Source organism: Papio anubis, chromosome 11, assembly GCF_008728515.1.
Source record: "Papio anubis isolate 15944 chromosome 11, Panubis1.0, whole genome shotgun sequence".
NCBI lineage: Eukaryota > Metazoa > Chordata > Mammalia > Primates > Cercopithecidae > Papio > Papio anubis.
Genome location: NC_044986.1, coordinates 88762037 through 88786172, shown reverse-complemented (window position 1 = coordinate 88786172; position 24136 = coordinate 88762037). Strand labels below are relative to the sequence as shown.

The window sequence follows — 24136 nt, the reverse complement described above, 5'->3', positions numbered from 1 at the left end:
GAGCCTTCTGGGATGGTGGATAGGTAAGGATCTCATGGAGGGAGGAGTTGGGAGGTGGGGAAGGGAGAGTGGTGAGGTAGTTGAGGGAAGCTCGTGAGCCAGTGAGCGCACAATGCGCCAGAGTGTGGGCAGGGACTGAGGAAAGAAGTGGAAAACGGACAACCTGCAACAGTGCCTCAACGGTGCCTTGCCTCCGTTTGAAATTTCACCAGCTCCTGAGCAGGCTGGGGGTCTGGCAGGCTTTTGATGTGGATTGTCAAGATTGTTTCAATTATACGCTTGCAGTTATTGAGTCTGACAGAGGTGAAGCACCTTGCCTAAGGTCATACCGACCCCTCCCACCCCTCTGCACAGGAGATCAGCTAGTTCTGGAGGAGGATTATAACTAGACCTACATTTTAAGTGAGCAAGACATTCTTGAATTTACCCAGGAGATTGGTATTGATCCCATCAAGGAACCAGAACTGATGTGGCTGGCATGGGAGGGCATTGTGGCCCCACTGCCTGGGGAGTGGAAACTATGCCAGGACATAAGGGGCAACAAATATTTTTTCAACTTTGCCAATGGGCAGTCTATGTGGGACCATCCACATGACAAACACTATCAGAACTTTGTGATCCAAGAGCAGGAAATCTGTCATCTCTGGGGCCATTAAGAATAAGAAGAAAAAGAAAAAGCAAAAGAAAGACAAGAAGGACAAAAAGACCTCCAAAAGTCCCCTGGCCCTGGGTTCCTCGTTAGCCCCAGTTCATGTTCCTCTTGGGGACTGGCTCCTTTAAGAGGTCTTGTTAGAAATACCAAAATTGTTAGAAATTGATCATCGGTGCTGTTAAGGAAAGTCAGCAAGGAGACAAAAGATCTCTCAGCAAGGCAATCTTTACTTTCTGCAGAAAGGATACTCAATCGCAGATAGAACAATGGCAAGAGCACACCTGAACAAAGGAAAAGCAAACATGTTTATCCCTTACACATTTGGGTCATCCTTACTGCTATGTCCTGCATCTACTGGAGCAGGACCTCATACTCTTAAACTGATACCCAATTTGCTAATAGCCTAAAACTTTCCTAAATAGGTAAGTGCAGGGACGAACAAAGAAGTTGCTTATGAAATGTTTAAGGAAGCAATAACATTTCCAAATAAGGAAGGGGCATAGGCTGTGAGCTGGAACGTGCTTGTGAGCATGTCCAGCAGTTACATAGGATAGGGCTTAACAAAGAGTTATTAGCACAAAGCAAGGAGGCTTGAAGAAAGTTAGTCTATAAAAGAAACTATTATTTCTAACACTTCTGATTTATTCTTTAACAAGAAGGGAAACTTCCAAGAGGAACCTTTTTACTTTCTACAATTCCCTCCTGTTTATAGTTTTCCTCTTCAAACTTACTTAACATGTCTTGGATTAGTTGTTTTGATTAACTCCTGGATGTATGGTACAACATAACACCTCAGAAGAAGGAGTATACTTATTATAGTTGTTAAAGAGGTAAGAATTGAGGCTACGTTTTTTTTCTTTTTCTTCTTTTTCTGGTTGATGAAATGCCAGGGTAAAAGGGATAGCCAATTGAACTAGAGCACAAGCACTGCTCTAATTATTTGGCAGAGTGTCCAGTGAAGGTCCTCCATAATACCACCAGATAATCAGGGATGAATAAGGGCAGACTGATGAGTCAGCTCTTGGAAGTGCCTGACTTCACTGCATCCTGTTAAGTCTACAAGGAACGTGAAAATTTTCCCCTTGTTGTTGGAAACATGAGGTAAAATTGGTCTTGAAAGATGGAGGCTGGATGGCCCTTGGGGGCTGACTCGCAGGGTGTTGGACTTCAGGAAATAGCAGAGAAAGAGCCTGGCACAATTTCTTATTCCAGGTGGTGGAATCTTGAAAAAGAGCTACCATGCACTCCATGTCCACTTGATTTGAGGACCGTCCTAATGGAAAGGGAACAACCTGGGCCTCTGGCCTACCATGGGCACAAGCGTAATAGTCTCTGTTGTTTAAAGTGCGAATGGAATATTTAATCCATTCTAATCAGGCATTTACATCTTTATACCCTGTTTTAATGGCTATGGTTTGCCTTAGGTCTCCTATTTGTACTACTGAGATCTTGGTTTCATCATTGGGCATGAGGCGAGGCATAGTTTCATTTTGTAGGTTTGGGAAAGGGACAGTTGTAGGAGGTGGAGAAGGGAGAACAAAGTGCATCTTAAAGAAGTCTATAGGATCCTTTCCAGTGACCTCTGCGCCTAAACCATAGAAACACTCTAAAGTGGGGTTAGAGTTGCTAGTGGTAGGAATAGTAATGGATATAGGCACTGGGTTAGGAAAGAAAAGGAAAACATAGATAGACTAAGCTTTTCTTAGCTTTAATTTGGAAGGGCTTGATCCAGGAACAATGGCCCATGATTCTGATGATAATGGTGCTTGCTTGACTCGGGTGTGATGTGTCCATTCCCTTTCCGCTGTGTGAACAGCAGTCTTGGTGGTTAGCAGCACAAGGAAGGGTCCTTCCCGGGCTGGCTTGAGTTTCCATTCTTTCCACCCTTTGATGAGAACGTGATCCTCAGGCTGGTGCTGGTTTAACGGAAATTTTAGGGGTGGTACCTGTACTAAAACACTTTTAGTTTTGAAAGAAAGTGGAAGATAAACCAAATATATAATTTCTGGAAACTGATCTTTTGTTTTAAATGTAGGGACATCAGCAAGAACATACATTGAGGAAACAACAGTCTCTTCAATAAATGGTGCTGGAAAAACTCGGTATCTATATGCAGAAAAATGAAACTAAACCCCTATCTCCCACCATATACAAAAATCAAATCAAAATAAATTAAAGACTTAAAGCCATGACCTCAAACTATGAAACCACTACAAGAAAACAGTGGGGAAACTCTCCAGGACATTCATCTAGGCAAAGATTTATTGAGTAATAACTCAAAAGCACAGGTAACCAAAGCAAACATGGACAAATGAGATTACATCATTAAAAAGCTTCTGCACAGCAAAGGAAACAATCAACAAACTGGAGAGACAACCCACAGAATGGGAGAGAATATTTGCAAAGTATCCATTTTACAAAAGATTAATAACCATAATATTTAAGGAGCTCAAACAACTCAACAGGAAAAATACCTAATAATCCCATTAAAAATGGGCCAAGCATCTGAATAGGCATTTCTCAAAAGAAGACATACAAATGGCAAACGGGCATATGACAAGTTGGTCAACATCACTGATCATCAGAGAAATGCAAGTCAAAATACAATGAGCTATCATCTCACCCCAGTTAAAATGGCTTTTATCCAAAAGATAGGCAATAGCAAATGCTGTCAAGGGCGCGGAGAAAAGGGAACCCTCATACACTGATGGTGGGAATGTAAATTAGTACAGCCACTGAGGAGAACAGTTTGGAGCTTCCTCTAAAAACTAAAAATAGAACTACCATAAGATCCAGCAATCCCACTGCTAGGTATATATCCAAAAGAAATTAGTATATTGAAGAGATATATGTACATCCATGTTTATTGCAGAACTCTCCACAACAGCCAAAATTTGGAAGAAGCCTAAGTGTTCATCAGCAGATGAATGAATAAAGAAAATGTGGTACATAATGAAAATGGAGTACTATAAAAACAAAAAGCCATAAAAAATGAGATCCTGTCATTTGCAACAACATGGATGGAACTAGAGGACATTACGTTAAGTGAAATAAGCCAAACACAGACAGTCAAACTCCACATGTTCTCCCTAATTCGTGGGAGCTAAAAATTAAAACAATTGAATTCACAGAGATAGAAAGTAGAATGATGGTTACCAGAGAGAGGTATGAAGGGTAGTGGAGTGGGGGCAGGGAGTGAGGATGGTTAATGGGAACAAAAATATAGTTAGATGGAATTAATAAGATCTAGTATTTGATAGCACAACAGAGTGCTTACAATCAACAATACTTTACTGTACATTTTAAAATAACCAAAAGAGTATAGTTGGAATGTTTGTAACACAAAGAAATGATAAATGCCTGAGGTGAAGAATACCCCACTTACCCTAATGTGATTATTACACATTGTATGCCTGTATCAAAATAGTTCATGTACCACATAAATATATATATATCTACTATGTACCCATAAAAATTAAAAATTTTAATTTTAATTTTAAAAAAATGAAAACAAAATCAAAACACACAACCAAAACATCAAATAGCCCTCAGAGAGATTACTTGTTACTGCTATTCACTTCTGGGTGAACTGGTTTATCAGATCACCTGGCTCAGAATATGCATTCAATTATTTATTGAAATAATTAATGAATCATTTATCTGTCCAGATGGATTTAGGCAGAATTAGAGCATTTGGCACAAAAAATAAATTTCAGCATTGACAAGCAGAGCTGCTAAGGTGTGAATGTGTTTCCTAAAAGTTAGAAATCTGTGTTAGAAACTTAATCCTCAATGTAACGGTGTTGAGAGGTGGGTTCTAATAAGAGATGACTGGGTCATGAGGACAGAGCCCTCATGAATGAATCAATGTCATTATCATGAGAGTGGGTTTGTTATTGCAAGAGTGGGTTGTTATAAAGTGAGTCCAGCTCCTGGAGCCTTTCTCTGTCTCACTGGCTCATTTGCCCTTCTGCCATGTTTGGATACAGCAAGCAGGTCCTCACCAAATGCCAGTGCCATGCTCTTGGACTACCCAGCCTCCAGAACTAAATTTATTTTCTTTATAAATAACCCAGTCTATGGTATTCTGTTATACAAAGGCTCCCAAAGAAGATGTGAGAGAGATATAGGTAACTCACTTTGTAATTTTGCCTTATCAGGGAATTAAAACAAAAATCCTCACATGAAATGATTCAGTACTTTTCAGATAGAATATAATTCACTTGAGTTTACTTTTTTAAAAAATCAGCAGAAATCAATTTTATGTTCCTTTTGGTAATCATTTAGTATAATATGTGCTGCTCAATTACAATCATGTAGATATACAGATGAGTATTATAGCTAAGACTTATGACATACATTTCCAACTCAATAGCTGCTAAGAAGACCACAGCAGCCTTCAAAAGTTGTATCTTCCCCTTTACTGAAGAATCACCAGTCACCTACAGTTGCACAGCAAGCATGGTAAAATAACTGAAATTTTGATGTGCCATTTCTCACTTCTTTAAGAACCCTCCTTCAAATTCCTGAATAAAGCTGCTAACTAAGACAGACAAATTTTCAAAGCAAGCCACTTATTTTTATGATGAATGACAGAGAAGAGAAATAGGATTTGTAAAGTGACCGGAAAGTGATAATTATAAGTAATTAGTATTTTTTTCTTCCCAAATTTCAGGTTTGAGGTTTAAATACATCTCTACTGAAAGGGGAATGGATAAAGAGGTAGAGTAACAGGGCCCAGTTACCCCTCCTAGTCTCTTCTTGAGGTTGGCGGTGCTTTGGAAATTTGGCGGGACTGAATTTCAACACAAGAATAATCACCAGGTGACAGATTAATATTAAGAAGGAGGGAAGGTGCGCAAATGCATGGCAGTCTAGAAATGAGAAAACATGGCTCTCCGCTGGGCGTAGTGGCTCACACCTGTAATCCCAACACTTTGAGAGGCCAAGGTGGGAGAATAGCTAGAGGCCGGAAATTCAAGACAAGCCTGGGCAACATAGCAAGACCCAGTCTCTACCAAAACATTTAAAAATTAACAGGACCTGGTGGCATGCACTTGTAGTCCCAGCTACTCAGAAGACTGAGGGAGGGGGATTGCTCAAGCCTAGGGTTTGGAGACAACACTGAGCTCTGACTGCACCATTGCACTCCAGCCTGGGTGACAGAGTGAGACCCTGTCCTGGAAAAAACAAAAATCAAAAACAGCTTTTAAGTGAGCAATTTGGCCAAGCAACTTTTCTTCTTGAGGAGCAATAACCCAGTTCCTGACCAATGTCTGCCAGATGCTAACTGCCAGGCTGATTTTGGATCCTTTGTATTCTGTCAGATGAGAACACTTGTTTACCTTCCAGGACTGACCTGAGCATGAGGTGAGGTTTCTCCCTGATTTCCACTAATTTATAGACACTCGAAACCATAGGTTTTTCTAGCATGGATGGGTTTAAATTCTATTGGTTATTTCTGCTATGTTGTCATGGCAGCCTTCCCATTATAAACCTGGGCACTCAGGGAAGGGGTTGCTTACATCTGGAAGGGGAAGCGTATTAAACTGGACAAGTGAGGAATGAGTACGTACTGGGCACAGTGGTGGGGGAAGAAGTGGGGGCAGCCGAGGGGCCCGAGGCAGGGAACAGCTGTTGAGTATCCTCTCATAGAGAGATGGACATTTTTAGACTTCCTCTCTTCAGAAAGTCCATTTCTCAGCACTACCAAGGCTCTCCACTGCTCGTCCCATAAAACCCAACTGCCACAGCTCACCCTTGGACCTCCTCCACAAACACCCCTTCCCTTTCCACTACAGCCATTTCTCTTTAGTCCCTCGGAAACCCTCTGCTTCAGCCAAACCTATGTGCTCACTGGCCCCCAAACATTGCTTGCCTCTTGCTACAGCCAAGTTTTGGTCCACATTCGACCCAAGTGACTTTCACAGCTTCTCTCTGCCCTTCACTTTCTAAACACAGAGAATAATTCACCCCCTTCAGGAAGTCCAACTCACCTAATCACAGCACACACCACTGTCCCTCACTGAGGACTATGAAGGTACCTGCCACACGAAAGTGTGTTACTTACAGACACCCCATACTACTTTGTCTTCTTAGGCAGGACCAGAAACTGTGCACCAAATCTGAGTTTCTGAGATGTCAAAGTGCCCGTCCTTGTGTGTGAAAATACATCTGCCTTCTGGACATCTTTTGCAATATATTCAAGGACAAATACTGACCACTTTTCAATTAGCCATGACTTTAGAATGCCCTCTTCAGGGCTTCTGTCCACTGGATGCCACACTCTTCCCCAAGGCTCACAGGGCTGTCTCCTTATCATTCAGGATGACATTCAAAGAGCACCCCATTACGAAAGTTTTATCTCGCTTTCCAGCCGAAAGAAATTTCCCAATCATTTTAATTGGTATCACACTGTTTTGTTTTCATTATAACACCCATGATTTCTTATGTATTATTGCTTTCTGTTTTTTGTTTTGTTGTTGTTTTTGTTTGTTTGTTTTTGTTTTTGTTTTTGAAACAGAGTCTTACACTGTCTCCCAGACTGGAGTGCATTGCTGCTATCTTGGCTCACTGCAACCTCCACCTCCCGGGTTCAAGCAATTCTCCTGTCTTAGCCTCCTGAGTAGCTGGGACTACAAGCACACGCCATCACACCTGATTTTTATATTTTTAATAGAGACAGGGTTTCACCATATTGGCCAGGCTGGTCTCAAACTCCTGACCTCAGGAGATCCACCTGTCTCGAGCTCCCAAAGTGCTGGTATTACAGGTGTGAGCCACTGCACCCAGCCCATTATTTCTTTATTATCTCTGTTTCTGCACTGGAATGTAAGACTCATAAGAGAAAGTAGCTGTCTGTCCTGCTTACTACTTGTCCCTGGAATAATGCCTGGTATATACTGTATAATCAGTAAGTATCTGTTGGCAAATCAGTGAATTCACATTCTAAGAATGCAGTTGTGGTTTTTCTTTAATTATTCCACCCCTCATTTACAAATAAAAGAACTACCTGGTAGCATGGAAAGTTTTCTAATTTACTTTAGGAAGGTTCTGCTCTTTTGTCATTGCTGTAGTGATGCCAGGGAAGCAGCGCTCTCAGAGCTCTTGACCCAGGCTTTCTTCCATGCACCCTTCGAAACCACCTCCTTGTACAGAGAGTAGCTGATTGATGTACTTCATTGCAAAATCTAGGCAACTTCAAAATGTTTAATAGCCTTGTGGGTTTTACTGGGGAATAAAGGGATATTTAAAAACTATCACTGAGCATTTTTAAATTCAGGCTCCTCTGTGATCATACGAAGTAGAAATAGTATATTCTCGAATGACAGAAAATGGAACCCTCAAGAGGTTTAAACGCTTGGATCAGGCCCAGTGTGGTGGTTCACACCTGGAATCCCAGCAGTTTGGGAGACAGGTGGGAGGATCACTTGAGGTCAGGAGCTCAAGACGAACCTGGGCGATGCAGTGAGACTCTGTTTGTATGAAAAAAATAATTTTTAAAAATATTTGGCTGGGTGCGGCGGCATCCCAGCACTTTGGGAGGCTGAGGTGGGTGGATCGCCTGAGGTCAGGAATTCGAGACCAGCCTGTCCAACATGGTGAAACCCCGTCTCTACTAAAAATACAAAAATTAGCTGGGTGTGGTGGTGGGCACCTATAATCCCAGCTCCTCGGGAGGCTGAGGCAGGAGAATTGCTTGAACCCAGGAGACGGAGGTTGCAGTAAGCCGAGATCATGCCATTGCGCTCCATCCTGGGCAATGAAACTGAAACTTCATCTCAAAAAAAAAATGTTTAAAATTAGCCAGGCATTTGGCATGAACCTGTAGTCCCAGTTACTTGGAGGCTAAGGCAGGAGGATCACTCAAGTCCAGGAGTTTGAGGCTGCAGTGAGCTACAATCATGCCAATGCACACTCCAACCTATGCAACAGAGTGAGACTCTGTCTGAAACAAACAACAAATGTTCAGGTCATATGAGTAGTAAGTGGTCAGAGCTGCATGCAAACCTGGGTCTTTTAATTTCATATCAACCATACATCCTTTCACATCTCCTAACACCAGTTTCTAAGAGGCAACATTGTCTCATGAAAGCAGGCCTTGACCCAGAGGCAGGAGGCGATCTCCTCATTGAAGGTCAGCTGGCCGGGCGCGGTAGCTCAAGCCTGTATCCCAGCACTTTGGGAGGCTGGCCCGAGGAGGTGGATCACGAGGTCAGAAGCGGGAGCCATCCTGGCTAACATGGGTGAAAGCCCGTCTACTAAAATACAAAAACTAGCGGAGGGCGTGGTGGTGAGCCTGTGAGATCCCAGCTGCACAGGGCTGAGGCAGGAGAATGCGTGAACCTGGAATGGGCACTGCAGTGGCAAGGGAGCCGAGATCGCGCCACTGCACTCCAGCCTGGGTGACTGGCGAGACTCCGTCTCAAAAAAGGGTCAGCTTGCCGTCTGCCAGCCACGCTACCCTCAGCAGCTTCTCCTTCTGTAAAGTTGGGATGACAAAAAGTTTCCCTCCCTGCCAACTTCCTCTGGTGACTGGGATAAGCACACAAGATGATGTACATCAAGACACAACATTCCCAGCAAACAATGGCATCCCAGCGGATACTTGTGGACTGCCTGCCACATGATGGCTTTCACTTCAAGTCTACTCCCGAATCTGCAAAAGCGAGGGAGGAGTCGCAGGTGAGAAACACAATGACGTCATGGGTTTGTTAGCTGAGGATGGTGTGTAAGCGAAGAAACCTCTTCTGGAAGAACAAAAATGGAAATAGCAACTAATGCTCAGGGCTTGTTGCCATTTGAAGTGAATATTAGCTTGCATTGTCTTGGCAAGTCCTAGAGAGACATTTCGCTGTGAGCACAAGAGTTAAAGGTGGCATGCTTCAGCCAGCACATTTCAGCAGGCTTAACACAGCAAAACCCAGAGGAAACCAACCAGCCCCAAAGGGGACTGAGCGCACAGCTCTACACCCCCATGATGGATAGTTCATACTCACTGTGGCAAGCTGCTGAAGAAGATGCAAGGAATCCATCCCTTCTCCAGCTGAGGATTCAGATCTGACAGGTCCAATGAACCAGGATCACCCTTTCCTACTCCCTGATCAAGTTTTTCAGAGAAACTATGAGAAAACAAAAACAAATCCCTAGAATAATCCTTCACAGATTCCTTCTCAAAATTGTAACTAAGCTAAAACAAAAACCAATCAGAAAAAAAGCTAAAAGTTTTATTCATTTTGGTTGAATTAGAAGAATTTGTGTTATGACCTAGATAAGAAGCTCTTCTATATTTTTTTCTTTTGACTTAAGACACTATTAAAATGAGGCTTTTAAGGCCAGGTGCGGTGGCTCACACCTGTAATCCCAGCACTTTGGGAGGCCGAGGCAGGTGGATCAAGAGATCAGGAGATCGATACCATCCTGGCTAACATGTTGAAACCCTGTCTCTACTAAACATACAAAAAAAATTTAGCCGAGCATGGTGGCAGGCGCCTGTAGTCCCAGCTACTCGGTAGGCTGAGGCAGGAGAATGGCATGAAGGCGTGAACCCAGGAGGCAGAGCTTGCAGTGAACCGAGATCGCACCACTGCACTCCATCCTGGGCAACAGAGCAAGACTCCGTTTCAAAAAAACAAAAGGCTTTTAATATCTTATGCTAAAAAGCCTTGGACATATCTATAATTATGTTATGATTTTTGTGAGGGGTTTCACCTGAAGGGGGTGTGGAGACTATCAGCGTTCTGTCGAGCTCTCCTTGAAAATGTTTTCCATTACTAATAGAACCTCTTTTTCTTATTATTTATATAAGACTTTCTTTGATTTCCTGCTTGTGACACTTTGGAATGAAAAACTGGAGACTGCATTAATTAAAAACGAAAATGAGATGGCTTATTTTTTTCTTTCCAGAAAATCCTAGCCAGAGTCCCTGCAAGCAGACCTCAGTGTGAGCCTAGAGTCTACAGGGCCAAATGTTCAGGTTTCTGTCATTTGATCTGATATAAGCTTAAGTACTGATTACAATCATTTTTGTTGAGTGTGTGTGTGTGTGTGAGAGAGAGAGAGAGAGAGAGAATGACAGGGTCTCATTTTATTGCCCAGTCTGGAATGCAGTGGCGCCATAATGGCTCACTGCAGCCTTGAACTTCCCTGTAAGCGATCCTCCCACCTCAGCCTCCCAAGCACCTCAGCCTCCCAAGTACCTCAGCCTCCCAAGTAACTGGGACTACAGGCTATGCCACTAGGCCTGGCTATTTTCCCTTTCTTTCTTTTTATTTTTTCTTTTTATTTTTTTGAGATGGAGTCCTGCTCTGTCACTGGGCTGGAGTTCAGGCACCGTCTTGGCTCACTGCAGTCTCTGCCTCCCAGGCTCAAGCGATTCTCCTGCCTCAGCTTCCTGAGTAGCTGGAACTATAGGTACATGCCACCACACCCAGCTAATTTTTGTATTTTTAGTAGAGACGGGGTTTCACCATGTTGGCCAGGATGGTCTCAATCTCCTGACCTTGTGATCCACCTGCCTCGGCCTCCCAAAGTGCTGGGATTACAGGCATGAGCCACTGCGCCCAGCCGCTGTTTTCTTTTTTAAATTTTTTGTAGAGATGAGGTCTCACTATGTTGCCCACACTGGTCTCAAACTCCTGGCCCCAAGCGATCCTCCCGCCTCGGTGTCCTGAAGCGCTGGGATTATAGGCGTCAGCCACCGGGCCCAGCAGAACCATTATTAATTGGAGAGTAAGATGAAGCCGAGCAAGAGAGGCAGGTGGAGGTGGCAGTTTGATCGGCCATCTCAAAATTCAAAGAGGAGAGGAAACTTCATCTGCCTCCTTGATCTCCTACTTCCTTTCCCTCTCCTCCCCTCCCTCACCCCAATCAAATTGTGTGATCAGACCTGAGAAAAAAGAGAGACTTAAAAGAGAACAGGGCGAGGACTTCTGCAGCAGCAAAATGACCAAATGAAGAGCTTGTGCCCCACTTTTCACTACACGGAGGAATAGCCCAGGTGCTTGTGTGTCTGGTATTGGTGGGTTCTTGGTCTCGCTGACTTCAAGAATGAAGCCGCGGACCCTCTGAGTGTTACAGTTCTTAAAGATGGTGTGTCCGGAGTTTGTCCTTCAGATGTTCAGATGTGTTCGCAGTTTCTTCCTTCTGGTGGGTTTGTGGTCTCACTGGCTTCAGGAGTGAAGTTGCAGACCTTGGCAGTGAGTGTTACCGCTCATAAAGGCAGCCTGGACCCAGAGTGAGCAGCAGCAAGATTTATTGTAAAGAGCAAAGGAAAAAAGCTTCCACAGTGTGGAAGTGGACCCGAGTGGGTTGCCACTGCTGGCTCGGGCAGCCTGCTTTTATTCCCTTATCTGACACCACTCACATCCTGCTGATTGGTCCATTTTACAGAGAGCTGATTGGTGCATTTACAATCCTTTAGCTAGACACAGAGTGCTAGACAGAAAGTTCGCCAAGTCCCCACTAGGTTAGCTAGATACAGAGTACTGATTGGTGTATTTATAATCCCTTAGCTAGACATAAAGGTTCTCCAAGTCCCTACTAGACTCAGGAGCCCAGCTGGCTTCACCCGGTGGATCCCGCACCAGAGCTGCATGCGGAGCTGCCGCCTGTCCCGCGCCCTTGGGCCCTCGATGGGACCGCGCAACGCTGCGCAAGCTGGGGCGCTCGTCGGCGAGGCTCCGGGGCAACAGGAGCCCAAGGGGGGGGCGGGGCTCGGGCATGGCAGGCAGCAGGTCCCCAGCCCTGCGCCGTGAGGGGGTGGAGGAGGCAGCTGAGGCCCCGCGAGAATTGGAGCGCACCGCCAGGCCTGCAGTGCTGGGGGAACCGGCGCACCCTCTGCAGCTGCTGGCCCGGGTGCTAAGCCCCTCATTGCCAGGGGCCTGCGGCCCCCGCCGGCCGCTCCTAATGCTGGGCCAGCCGAGCCCATGCCCGCCCGAAACTCGCGCTGGCCCGGAGCGTTCAGCCCAGCCCTAGTTCCTGCCCGCGCCTCTCCCTCCTCACCTCCCCACAAGCAGCGATAGCTAGCTCCCGCCTCGGCCAGCCCAGAGAAGGGCTCCCACAGTGCCATGGCAGGCTGAATGGCCCCTCAAGCGCTGCCAGAGTGGACGCCGAGACTGAGGAGGCGCCCGCGCCACGAACAAGGGCTGCTAGCATGTCGTCACCTCTCATTTCGGGGACAGCAGCAGCTGGATGCAAATCATGAAACCAGGAGGTCCCGGCCAGGTGTGGTGACTCATGCTTATAATCTCAACATTTTGGGAGGCCAAGGCAAGAGGATCACTTGAGGCCAGGTGTTCGAGAACAGCCCGGGCAATGTAGTGAGACCCCATCTCTACAAAAAGTAGAAAAATTTGCTGGGCGTGGTGGCATGCTCTGTAGTCTCAACTATTCAGGAGGCTAAGGTGGGAGGACAGCTCAAGCCCAGGAGTTCAATGCTGCCATGAGCCACGATGGCATCACTGAATTCTAGCCTGGGCAACACAGTGAGATCATGTCAAAATAATAAAATAAAATAAAATAAAATGCCATCTCTCTCAGAAAACCACCAACCAGTAAATGATGATACCCATACATGGGAGATGAACAGGAGCTTTCAGCTGTATTATCCCACACAAATCCTCCTTCAATCAGTTCGTTCATTAGGGGACTTTTGCTGTTGCAAGGATAAGGAAATGGTCAACTTGTGCAAGAATCCTCTGTATGAGAAAGAAAAGACACAATACCAGAATTTGGATTTTTTGTCACATCTCTTTCTTACCTCTCTGACACATTTAACTGAGTAACTATCAAAAAGCAAAGGGAAATAAATACTAGGCTTGATCTCTATCCTTAAAGAGCTTCCTGATCTGTCTGGGAATTCAGGGCATCATCTTGCTGTGAGTCACAGCTGTAATATCTCAGTACAAGGGCTGAGATGTTATGTAAGGGCAATGAGTTTATGCCTGCATTCTAGGGATAATCAGCTCTCACCTGCTCTCTAGAATGCCCACCCCAGAGGCAATCAGCGGTACTTAATCAGAAAGGGCCACACACTGGATGATATGGCTTGGCTCTGTGTCCCCACTGAAATCTCATCTTGAATTGTAATCTCCATGTGCTGGGGGAGAGGCCTGGTGGGAGGTGATTGAATCATGGGGGCTGATTTCCCCCTTGCTGTTCTTGTGATAGTGAGTTCTCCCGAGACCTGGTTGTTTGAAAGTGTGTGGCACTTTCCCCTTCACTCTCTCTCCTGCTCTGCAGTAGTAAGACGCGCTTGCTTCCCCTAGTCCTCCCACATGATTGTAAATTTCCTGAGGCCTCCTAGTCAGGCTTCCTGCTAAGCCTGAAGAACTGTGAGTCAATTAAACCTCTTTTCTTCATGTAAATTACCCAGTCTCAAGTAGTTCTGTATATCAGTGTGAAAACAGACTAATACACTGGGGCAACAAATATAAGTTCATCTGTTATCATTATCGCCATCAAAAATTTACATTTTGCAAGTCAGTAGGGCAGTTCCTCAAAAAATTAAATTACCACATGACCCATCCCACTTCTGGATATTTATCCAAATGAATTGAAAGCAGGGTCACAAAGAGATATTCAAACACCCATGTTCATAGCAGCTCTATTCACAGTAAGCCAAAACATAGAGCAACTCAAGTGTTCATCAAAGGATGAGTGCATAAACAAAAGGTGGTATATACATATGAAGGAATTCAGCATTAAAAAGGTAGAAAATTATAACATGTGCCACAATATGAATGAATTTCTTGAATTCAGACAATGAAGATGGTACAGCCTAAACCCTGACTTTTGATCCTGGTATTGTTTTTGGTTAAGCTGTTCTTTTTGATGGTAGACATCAGGTCCGCTTTCTCTTAAAACTATGTTGTGTTTACCATAGTAAAATTAAGTTTCCAATCCATCTAAAAGCTGCATGAAATTATTTAGATCTGGAGGAAGAAGGGGGCTAGAAAAAGCATCATCTCACACCACTTGGGATGAACCTTGAAGACATTATGCCAAGTAAAATGGGACAATCACAAAAGGACAAGTATTGTCTGATTCCACTTGATGAAGTAGTGAAAATCAACTTCATAGACAGAAAGTAGAATGCTGATTGCCAGGGGTTCAAGGTGGGAGAGAATGGGAAGTTATTGTTTAATGGGGACAGAGTTTCCATTTTGCAAGATGAAAAGATTTCTGAAGATAGATGGTGGTGATGTTTGCACAACAATGTGAATGTATTCAATGCTATTAAACTGTACACTTACAATGATTAAGATGGTACATTTTCCAGCCTGGCCAACAAGGCATAACCCCATCTCTACTAAAAATGCAAAAATTAGCTGGGTGTGGTGGTGTGTGCCCGTAGTACCAGCTACTCGGGAGACTGAGGCACGAGAATCGCTTGAACCCAAGAGGTGGAGGCTGCAGAGAGCCGAGATTGCACCACTGCACTCTAGCCTGGACAACAGCGTAAGACTCTGTCTCAAAAAAAAAAAAAAAATGGTAAATTTTATGTTTCGTGTATTTAACCAGAATTTTAAAAATAACAATACATAGATACATTTATAAAAAATTGTTTTAATGTTTTGTAAAATGTCAAAAATGGGTTTTCATTAGTGAAACAAGTGACTTTCAAGTAGCATAATTAATATTAGAAAATGACTTTCATTGGTGAAATGAAATGTATTCAGAGCATGTGGATTCACTAAAATTGTCATTCCTCTGCAGCCTTACATGAACCAGGCATAGAAGACCATTTGGCCAGTGCTGGGCACTCCAAGGACAGCACTTGAGGTCTGATCCCTGGGCAGAGCACAGTGTAGTCAGTGATGTTTGTAGAGAAGGGGTCTCATCATGTTGTCCAGGCTGATCTGGAACTCCTGGCCTCAAGCAATCCTCCTGCCTCAGCCTCCTGAGCTAGGATCAATCCATTGTTAAAGAGTACATGGATGTTACTTTGCAGACTGTCAACCTGAATTTGTATTTGAATTTGTATTTGCTTGACATTGCCTAATTATTAGTTTCAGTTTCAGCTTACCCACTTTTTGTTAGCAACATGCAGAAGAGACTGTGCCCTTTTTAGTGTATCGTATCAGGAAGCATCTCATGTTGGTTTGTACCTTTGCTGGTGCAGTGACTTCCAGCCACTTGGTTAAGGTGGAGTTGTCCATATTTCTCCACTGCAAAATTAGATTTTCCTTTTGTCATTAGTAAGTGTGTGTGAGAAGATTCTTTGAAATGAGGTATTATCTTATTCTTCATTGAACTATAGGGTTTTTTTTAAGTGAAAGAAAATTTATTAAGAAACTAAAGGAATAAAAGAATGGCTACTCCATAGGCAGAGCAGCTTCACTTTAAGGTTTTGATGTCAACTGATTTTTGTGCAAATCAATAATTACTGCGATGATCGAAAAATGATTATTACTAAGTTTATTTTCATTGTCTCAAGGTCTGCTGAACTCTGGATCCAGGCTGTGTCAATATGGTAGTGTGGTGCCTCCTGTACCTGTCTTGGCCTCCTACAGTCCTTTTTATTTATTTTGTTTTTATAATAGAGACAGGGTCTTACTCTACTGCCAGGACTGGTTTCAAACTCCTGGGCTCAAGCAATCTTCCTGCCTCAGCCTCCCAAAGTGCTGAGATTACAAGCGTGAGCCACCACACCCAGCCAAGTCCTTTACCGTCTTCAGAAAGCTTAGCTTGCACTTTCAGCAGAATGATAGACTCCCAGGAAGACTGTGAGAGAGATATAGGGCCCAAGTTGATAATATCAAATACACTGAACTTGACTGTGTTCACCATGTTTTGGCTCTAGAGAAATGAGAGTGCTAGTGAGGTTGGTGCCATTTTGTGTATCTTCTGTACCTTGAAGTCCCTCAGAAATCTTGCCCCTGGTCTTGTTCTAAGGACATAACAGGTTCCCTTTTCTCTGGAGATGACATCTAGATCTTCGATTTTTGGAACCAAATTTGGACTCTTGACTCTGGAGCACCAATTTCTTCAGCAAGTTGTTCTCTGGAATCAATCCCAGGGTATGTGTTTTTCATAAATGCCTTGATGAGAGTGTGTAATTGAGAGGCGCTATAGATGGTATGACACCGTCTGGCTTCTCTACTGTGAAACTCCACACCAGGTTGATCTTGACCATGGCTCTGGCTTGAATCTAAAGTCTCAGGTTCTAGTCTTTTCTGGAATCAATGCCTAGCTCTTTGATTCTGAAACCAAATCTGGATTCTGTACTCTTCTGCATTGATTTCTAAAGCAAGTTGTTGTTTGGTAGAATAACCTGGGTAAGACTTTTGATTGAACGTATTGATGAGGATTTTTCAATTTATCTTCTGTGAATTTGGTGTGATCGTACCTATGATTTGTTGCTACCATCTTGTGTGAAGAGGTGTCTTTGGTCATGCTGGAAGAGAGTCCTGGAGGCTGAGCTGCTGTCTGGGAGACCGCTTACAGCTGATTTTTAGAAAGAAAGATCACATATAATACAACATTATTCACAAATCTAAAACATATGATTTTCTGGGTTTTGACAAATGAAAACACCTGTGCAACTTCAACCCTTACCAGGATATGGATGAGAGTTTCCACCCGAAATCACCAGTATTCTAACAAACAGCTTTGCATTTTTTGAATTGTTCAGTGCCTGTGAGGATTCCTTACTCCAAGTTTATGACAAATATATTCAGAAGGCATAATTTACAATTATTGTTTGGGTAAGTAGTTTCATCAATTATCTGATTATTTGCTGTGAATTTGAAGTATGTTGATTTTTATGCAGTTGTCTTCTGAGAAACACTGTGCCATTTTTCGTGTGGAAACCACTTGCAGAACAAACAGAGATTATGAACGCACAGAGGTGCGTTGTGATGAGCACGTCTACCTGTGGCTGCCATTTAAGTGGAAGGTGGAATCCGACTCTGGAGCATCGGCAGCCTGAGCCGGTGCTGGGCTCACACTGACCCTGGGAGTGCTCCATGCATGCTTCACCTTATGAAGGGTGCAGCAGGAACAAAAATAGAAAAGTGTGCTGTACTTTCACATTACCAAAGGACAGAGGATACCACCAAGGAATTAGAAAACTGTTAAGTGAGGGTTTATTCTTAATAGCCTTTCAAACAAGGAATTTGAAAACAGGATTCTACTCATCCCACACCAAAATGTAAACAGATGTATTATTTTTTATATTCCCAGGATAATTTTGGTTTTACTTAAGCATCACTATGCAATCATGAGCAAAAGAACAAAGCTGGAGGCATTGCACTATCTGACTTCAAACTTTACCACAAAGCTATAGCAAATAAGACAATGTGGTACTGACCAAAAATAGACACATCGACAAATGGAACAGACTAGAAAGCCCAGAAATGAACTCACTCATGTACAGTAAATTAATTTTGACAAATGTGCCAAGAATACACAGTAGGAAAACACAGTATCTTCAATAAATGGTGTTGGAAAAACTAGACATTCACATGCAGAAGAATGAATTGAACCCTCATCTCACACATATATGAAATTTAACTCAAAATGGATTACAGTCTTAAATGTAAGACCTGAAACTATAAAACTACTTGAAGAAAACATATGGAGAAAACTACATGACATTAATCCGGACAATAATTTTTTGTATTAAACCCCAAAGCACTGGCAACAAAAGATGAATGGGATTACATCAAACTAAAAAGCTTCTGCACAACAAAGGAAACAAGTATCAGTATGAAAAGACAACCTACAGATTGAGAAAAAATATTTGCAAGTCATATATTTGATAATGGGTTAATATCCAAAATTCATAAGGAACTCAACCCAATAGCAAGAAAATATAAAAGTCAATTAAAAATTTGGTAAGGGACCTGAATAGACCTTTATCACAAGAAGACCTACAAATGACCAACAAATATATGAAAAAGTGCTTAACATTGCTAATCATTGGAAAATGCAAATTAAACCCACAATGAGATACAATCTTACAGCTGTCAGAATAGCTATGATCAAAAAGACAAATGGTAACAAGTGTTGGTGAAGAAGTGCAGAAAAAAGAATCCTTGTATACTGCTGGTGGGAATGTAAATTAGTACAGACGTTATGGAAAACCATATGGCAGTTCCTCAAAAAACTGAAAACAGATTTACCATATGATCTAGCAATCTCTAGCAATCCATTTTTTGGTTATTTACCCAAAATATTTGAAATCAGTTTGTTGATAAGATGTCTGCCCTCTCATATTCATTGCAGAACTATTCACAATAGCCAAATTATGAAATCAGCCTAAGTGTTAATCAGCAGATGAGTGAATGAAGAAATGTGGTATATATACACGATGGAATACCATTCAGTCTTTGAAAAGAAGAATATTCTGTCATTTGCAGCAACACAGATGGAAATGTAGAACTTTATGCTAAGTGAAATAAGCCAGGCACAGAAAGACAAATACCACATGATCCCACTTATATGTGGAATCTAAAAAAGTCAAACTGATAGAAGCACAAAGTAGACTGGTGGTTACAGAGTCTGGGGGTGGTAGAGAGAGGAATGGAGAGATGATGGTCAAAAGTTACAAAATTCCAGTTAGGAGTAATAAGATTTTTTTAAGATCTACTGCACAGCATGGTGAATTTAGTTAAAAATGGTGTATTGTACATTTCAAAATTGCTAATACATTTCAAATGTTCTCATCACAAAATAAATAAGTATTTGAGTTGCTGGGTATATGTTAATTAGTTTGATTTAATTATTCCACATTGTATTTTAACTCGTAACATCCCTTTTACCTCATATATATACAATTATAAATTATCAATTTATAATTTTTTAAATATATGTTTCCAGATGAAGAAAAACTGAGAAATTTTGTTGCCATCAGACCTACTCTTCCTCTACTCTTGCTGAAGAAAGTTCTTCAGACACAAGGAAGTGATACCAGAAAGAAACTTGAAAAATCATGAGTGAAAAAAGAACAATAAAAAGGGTAAAAATATGCAACTCAAATGATGTAACATTTCTGAGACTAGGATTTAATAGGCATCACAGTGTCTGCTTTCAGTCTCTTAGAACATTGAGACCTCCATGTTGTGAAGAAGTCCAGCCTAGCTTACTAGAGGAGGAGAGGCCTCTGTGGGAGAAGCCTCTCAGATAACAGCTAGTACCAACTTCCAGCATGCAAATAGGGTTGTTTGGGGCCTTTTAGTTTCAGTCAAGCTGTAAGATATCTGTAATCATATGAGTAATCTCGTGTAAGACCACTTGGAAAACCACCCAGATTGCCAATCTACAGAATTGTATAATAATAAATCTTTGTTTTTTTAAAACCTACTTTAAAAAATTCTTAAGAAAATAAAAACGAGCAACAGATTTTGAGAAAATATTTCCAAAACACATATCTAATAAAGGACTTGTACTGAGAATACGGGAAGGATTCTTACAATTCAATAAGAAGAAAACAATCACCCTAATAAACAAATGGAAAATATATTTTTTATCAATACTTCATTGAAGAAGGCATATAAAAGGCCAACAAGTATAAGGAAAGATGGCCACAAATTGTTAGTCACCATGGAAATGGATTTCTACTTAGAAATTAAATGAAATAAACTATTGATGTTTGCAAAAAGACATAGGCATCTCCAAAACATGCAGAATCAAAGAAACTAGACATGAAGAGAACATATTGCATGATTTGAATTATATGAAGTCTTAAAATAGATGAAACTAGTATATGATAGTGGAAATAAGAACCGTATTTTTCTCTTGGGGCAAAAGGCAGTAATTGAGGAAAGAAAGAAGAGAGCTTTTGGAGTTTTAGAAATGTTCTATATCTTAATTAAAGTAGTTGTTACACATGTGTATACATTTTTCAAATTAATCAAACTTTAAACTTATAAACTGTGCTTTTTATTAAATATAAATTATGCCCCAAGAAAGATAAATAGAAAAAATGAAGGCTAAATACAAGCTGACATATTCATACAAATTATAAAGATACATAGTTTTATTCTCAAAACATAGAAATCCTTACAAAAAATTAAAAATTAAAAATTAGTTGTTCTTCAGAAACATAATCTTACAAAACAAAGTGTTACAATCATCTGAGTTGTGAGTGTATTTATGTGAAAAATTTTTCTAACTGTTGAGAAATTCTTAACTCCAATGGGAAGAACAGTACAGAAATAGTTATGAGCTGACAAAAATATTCTCTAAGTCTTTATTGTTCAAATAACCCATTTCTTGTTTGATAACTTTAAGGAAACTTTTAGAAAAATATTGGAGTTTTTTCAGAGGCTAACCTTTATATTGATAATGAATTGTGATCTGTTTTCAAGAAAACTAATTGTGCCTTCATATTCTTTATTTCCATGATGTTTAGAAAGAAATCCCAATGCAGGAGCACATGATAAATTTCAGTATTGTCATGAATACATTCCATTTGCTCAAAATTTCTCTAAAGTAAAATACGAATTTTTCTTGTAATAAAATTTTAATCCTATTCAATTACAAATTGCAACATAGCATATATTTCCATCATTAGGCATAATAATTTAGATCATTTATAATGTATTATATTAATAAAATCCATTCCTAGCTAAATACAAATTTATATGATGTTAAAAACTGGTAAGAAGCCAGCCAAGGAGCCTTAGTGGGTTATCGAAATGATACACAGAGAACAGGATGATACCATAGTTGTGAAGTCTGGTTTTAAAAGTATGTTTGTCCAGGGTCACTGTGGTCAATACTAATTTAATTTTACATTTAAAAATAACTAAAAGAGTATAATTGGATGATTTGTAACACAAAGGATAAGTGCTTGAGGTAATGGATATTCCATTTATTTTGAGGGGATTATTACACATTGTACGCCTATATCAAAATATCTCATGTATCCCATAAGTATTTACAGCTACTTCACACCCACAGAAATTAAATTTTTTTTTTTTTTTTAAAAGTGTTTGTTAAGTGTACCCAGCTCTCCTGAAGGAGGGCAAGCCAGGAACAAAGATAAGTGGATTTTACCAGAAAGACGCTACTGGGGTAAGTGACAAAGTGTTATCAGCAGACTGTGGAGATTAAAATCCAGTCCAGGAGAGATAGCAGACATAGAGTGGAGGTTTTGGCATTGCCAGCCCGTCACACTCTGCCTACCCACGTACACTCTGCCTATCCTCTCCACCCCACCAGCCACTTGATGCTGGTGATGTGTTGTCTTCCAAGCGTGGTAGAAAACCAGTTCAATAGGTCTTTACAATTTGACAAGCAACCCACACCTAGGATGCACTGTTTTTGCTCATTATGCCACTGCCAGCCAATAACTAATTTCCTACTTGCAGTGGTTCTCAAATTTGGCATGCATCACTATCACTTGGAAGGTTTGTGAAATCACAGATTGCTGGGCCCTATCCCAGGAGTTTCCGATTCCGCAGGCGGGGTCCAAGAATTTGCATTTATAACAAGGTGCTGTATTGCTACCGGTCCAGGGACCACAGTTTGAGAACTAATGTCATATTTCATTCTTCTGACACTCATTTTAATTCTCTTTCACTAAGTGTAAATTAGTTTTTCCAGAACATTAACAGTAATGGAAATGAAGCTGAGGAACTAATGAGCTGTTTTACATACAGGAACAAGGCAGGGTATAAGCAAATCTATATCACAGATCGTATCAGTCTTAAATGAGGTGCTTACTATAATCATGCTGCTTATAGGGGATAGAAAGAATGGAGACATGAGAAAAGAAAGGGAAAGTTTATTTATTTTTGCCTACTTTGCACCAACTGGCTCTGAGAGCCATGAGCAGAAGTGGCTTCAGTGCTAGTTAGTGGTAATTGTGATAGAACATTTTTCAGAGCTGGGGATAGAATTCTCTAGGGCTGCCTAAAACCCGTGTCATTCATTAACAGTGCAAGTAAAGAGCTGCCACAGAATTTCTCTGCCCATTTGGGCTTAAGCTAGAAAGTGATAAGTTCATTTCTTAGCCTACTGGTCACTCCAATGGGGATAAATGAACAGATAATTAATTCTTCAGAGAGTAGATTTTCTTCCATTGTTTAGTTCAACTTGAAAATGTTTTCAGTGAAACTAACATGCCTATGGGAAATTATAATAGCTTGCTTTAATTATATTACTAATGTGCTAAGTAATTAGTGTAGAAAAGTAGTTATCAGGTATTTCCTATTATGAAATACCTTGCTAAGTTGAGCCTTTGAACTCAGGGCAGGGCTAGGAAAGGGAGTTACAATATAAAACGTCACTTAACAGTATAGTGACATAGTATTGACTGGGGAAGAAAGAAAATTAGGTGAGACCATAAGATGTTAAAAAACTGGAGGACAATATTAGGTGTAGGTGTGCGTGACAATACAGGAATAAATAAATAACTTGTAGGAACCAGTTGTAGAAATGATGGAGAAAACACATTCCACCCTGTCTCTACCACTGAATGCAGCTATGAAATAGAATATATATTGAGCAGCTATTATCAGATTCTGAAAAATTAATAGTAGCAGGATTGCAAAGAAGATCAGAATCCAAAGCCCCACCAAATCAGTGGTGAGTTTACCATTTTTTAATCTTCTTGTCCTCTTGTGTATTGCTCCAGGACATAGGTACAGTCACAAAAGTAAGCAACAGAGAAGAGTACCTAAGGCTCTATGTTTCTGGCTACAGAACCTAACAGAAGAGCCTCAAGGAAACAAGATGTACTGAGGAGATTGTAATGATGAAGGACCTCAAGAAAGAAACTCCATTATGTTAAGTAATCCCAAAGTTTACTCCAAAACTACATATGATTGGATCTGGCACTAATCAGTATAACAAAGACATTGAAAATTGAACTAACAGAAAGATTTCTGGCCAGAACCCACACTACAACTGGATAATATACAAATGATCTGAATAGCTCTTTAAAAGTTTTGAAGACTGAGCTGATGGGAAACCACTTCAGATGGGATAAAACTTTTGGTCCAAATTTAACCAGGTCAATTTCTTCCTAAAATAAATATGTCAACATTCTCCAGATGATTTTACTTCAAGCCTCAAAACATGATACCTCAGTCCAAAACTACTCAGCAAATGGACACGATAGATACAAACACTGAGATGGCACAGAGGTTGGAATTAGCTGACACATACTTGAAATCAGCTATTTAAAAATGTTCTAACAAGCAATTGCAAACACACTAAAATTAAAAGAAAAATGGTCCCAGCAATGATATGAAAAGAAAAACAAATGAAAATATAGAACTAAAAAGTACAATAACAGAAATATAAAACTCATTGAAAGAGCTCAAAAGCATAATTGAGATGACAGATTAAATGGTGAGTGAAACTGAAAATAGATCAGTAGAAATTATCCAATTTGGAAATCAGAAAAAAAAAGATTTAAAGCAAATGAACAGAGCCTCACACCTGGGGGGAAATAATAAAGGTATAACATTCTTGTCATCAGAGTCTCAGGACAACAGAAAACAGTGCTAAAAAGTACATTTCAAGAGA

General features: G+C 41.1%; 1 long non-coding RNA gene and 1 pseudogene across 3 annotated transcripts; one reads left to right on the top strand and one right to left on the bottom strand.

Annotated features, from left to right (window-relative positions):
- LOC110742433 lies at positions 1-23653 on the top strand. 2 transcript variants are annotated; one of them, XR_004177022.1, is made up of 3 exons: positions 1-23; positions 5980-6022; positions 10559-10752. It is a non-coding gene; the product is annotated as an uncharacterized LOC110742433 (long non-coding RNA). The 2 variants fall into 2 exon arrangements; XR_004177021.1 differs by lacking the exons at positions 1-23; positions 10559-10752 and adding exons at positions 19478-19616; positions 23241-23653 and having other exon boundaries at positions 5657-6022.
- Positions 16193-18366, bottom strand: LOC116269472 (annotated as a pseudogene). The gene has a single exon (XR_004177020.1). The product of XR_004177020.1 is annotated as a double homeobox protein A-like (transcript).
- Positions 23654-24136: the final 483 nt, after the last annotated feature.